This window comes from Amblyomma americanum, chromosome 2 (genome assembly GCF_052857255.1).
Source record: "Amblyomma americanum isolate KBUSLIRL-KWMA chromosome 2, ASM5285725v1, whole genome shotgun sequence".
Lineage (NCBI taxonomy): Eukaryota > Metazoa > Arthropoda > Arachnida > Ixodida > Ixodidae > Amblyomma > Amblyomma americanum.
This window is the reverse complement of record NC_135498.1, coordinates 142609641-142612627: the sequence shown is the minus strand read 5'-3', so window position 1 is coordinate 142612627 and position 2987 is coordinate 142609641. Positions and strand designations below refer to the sequence as shown.

General features: G+C 49.5%; 1 pseudogene; it reads right to left on the bottom strand.

The window, feature by feature from the left end:
• Window positions 1-1276: 1276 nt before the first annotated feature.
• LOC144120111 (uncharacterized) lies at window positions 1277-2609 on the bottom strand (annotated as a pseudogene).
• Between the last annotated feature and the right edge of the window lie 378 nt (window positions 2610-2987).

Genomic DNA, 2987 nt, shown 5'->3' with positions numbered 1-2987 from the left:
GCAGATAAAGCAAGGCTAACCCCACCTGTAGCATTCAACACCTCAACCTCAACCTCCCCGGTACCATGTACAGGTACAAACGAGCCGCAGCAGGAATAGGAGCCAGGGGAGAGTCACCAGTGAGGCTTTGAGAACAGCTGGCTGAAAGGGCAAATTGACTAGAAACGACCTGGGAGAGAGCTTCACTGAAGGTAGTCAACATGCGATCCATAACGCCTGCAAGCGTCTTCTTAGCAGCTGAGACCACGGACTTAGCACCGCCTCTACATCAGACCCAGATGATCTAGCAAAGCCGGCATAAGAATGCCTTTTCTTGTCTAATAGTGCGTAGGTATCAGCTCTGGAGCACCTCCTCTGCTGGATGATGTCCAGAACACTCTGCTCATGAGAAAGTTTACGACAGCCAGCATCATGAGCCGGATGAACACCGCGACAGATACTGCAACTGGGCACGTCAGATGTGCAAAGGTCTGTGAAATGGTTGCCCCCGCAAAGTCGGGAACTCGTCGCTGATTTGCAAGCATTGGTGCTGTGACCGAAGCGCCAGAAATTTCTGCATTGCAAAGGACGATGTTGTAGAGGGTCGACGCGGTACACTATGAGCCAAACCATAAGCTCAGGCGCGCATGAAGATCCTGCAAAAGTTGTGATCACGGACTCTCTCGGCACAAGCGAGCCATCAGCATCTCTGGTACAGCAGAATACGGATAACACGCCAGCACCGGTGTCCTGAAAGCCTTCAAGCAATCCCTGAGGACAAGCCGATGGGTCCACGCCGCGGATGATGCCGACACGCAATGACCGTCCGAGGATCGGCACAGAATGCCCCTCCTGCTGAAAGGACGGACCTCAGAGATCTCCATGTGGCGGCTGGCAACAGCCCTTAGTTGCTCATGGATTATTTTAGAGTTTTTTTTGTTTTAGGGCTCCGTCTGCAATGGGTACGAGCGGCACTGGAATGGGAATGTGACTGACGCCATTCCGTCCGAATGAACCCAGGGGAAAACTCTGGGCCGGCAGGCTGGCGTACTAGTGACCAGTGTGCCGGACCCTCACCAGGGGAAACATAAGACATAGGTCGAAGCCTAGGGGGACATTAACCCTAACTACCGCTTAAGCAAAAAATTGCCAACGATTACGTTACTTCCTAATGCGAAATTTGAGCGTAGCACATGAGCTCTTCCAGCTTTCTGATACTTTGAGGCAAAGAATTCGAGCAAGACATGTATGCACAATTACAGACAACTTGTTATTTTGCACACATACTCCTTCTTAATTAAACAAAGTTCTTGATTGTAATGAAAAAAGCTTTGTGGTCGGAGAAATAGATGGATGTATTCTCGACTTGCTGCACTAATGCCTGGTTCTCAAAGATGAGGTCTATGCAAGTATTTTGCGAGGTTCTCACGGCCGTAGGAGGCGTTACGAGCGAGAGGAACGGGATGTTCTCCTGCATAAGTGATAATCAATTCCTGTTTGTCTTTATATCTACATTAAAGCCCTCCATTATTAACATGGTGTGGAACGATGGGCGGTTAATGCGATTCGCAGGAAGTGCACGACGTCTTTGGTGAGCGCGGTAGGGGAGAAGCAGACAGCCACTACCAGCAAGCCGTTGGTCAACTTTGCGCTGCACAGTTCGCAAATTTCTTCTGACGTGTCAAACATTTCGATCGGTATTGCAGAGAGTCCCATACGCGAGTATACTCCCGCCGCTCTATTCTGGTTTCTGCGAGTGCCACAGCAGTACTGGTAATCTACGATTTCGAAAGGCTCTTCGGGATCCATCCAAGTTTGCGCAAGGCAAAGTACAGAGACATGCCGCAGAATGTGATCGTGATGTACGTCCTTGGCATGTGCGGCAAGGGAGCGTATGTTAAGCGCGGAGATCAACAAGTAGTGCGGGTGTTCAGTCATGGCGAGGCACTTGGCGGTGATGGTGTCAAGTTTGGAGGACTGCAACCGACGAAATTGAACGGCTAGCTTTATGTCCGGTTTGGCTTTTCCATTGTAGAGTGTGAAGTCGTTGTCAAAATTGGTCAAGTAGAGTCTGTTGATGTCTGTAGCGTGACTCAGTGCCATGTATACTAACTTCTGTGGATGATTATTGGCGTAGTTGTACACGACTTCATTGTATGTGTTACCCTGAGATTTAGAAATGATGATGGCACTTGCCTGCACAAATGGAAGCTGGCATCTTCTTACCGACGCCTTCGTCTTCTTATCGATAACGCAGGTGACCGCGTGCCTTTAAATCCGTATCAGTTCGGTTGAATGTTTTTGTTGACCTTACGTAACTGGTGAGATTTTGCGGCCGCCACGGTTCCGATCGCAAGTTTGGAGCCAAGCTCCCCGAACTGCAACCATATGCGGTGCGGTTTCCCATGGGTGTCGTTTTCGATGTTTTGCAGTGTTCCCACCGATCCATTAACAAGGCCATCGGAAACATCCACGTTGAGGGTGATCATGTAAGGCTTGCCAACGCACAGGAATATATATTTGTAGGATAATTTCCTAATTCGGCCTTGTGTAGCGTTTCGACCTTGCGCATTGCCTCTCTTTCCTCTTGCATAGACGTACACCCAACGACTATATCTAGTGCCGTGCATGCTACAACATTATTCTCGGCTTCTATGGCCTTTGTTGTGTTGTAGTAGTCGGACTCCTTGTTGGAGTACAACAAGCGTATGCCACCGTGGCAAGAAGTTCCTGCTTTCTGCTGCGGGACGAACCGACTCTCGATCAGTGCGATTTCCTCGAGGTCTAGTTTGACACCACCTCCAATTTTTGAAAGCAATGTGGATAACCTGTGATTGTTTTGTCGTACCACCTTCATGGGGAGAAAGTAGGAGAGATGGTGCCATGCGACTTCTGTTTTTTGACGCGCTTGAACACCTCAGCTGCATGAACGGGGGGAAGCTGCCGTAGATCCCTGCACAGAATGACGTCGAACCACCCGAAAGGCTGCAAATATTTGCAGGTGATGG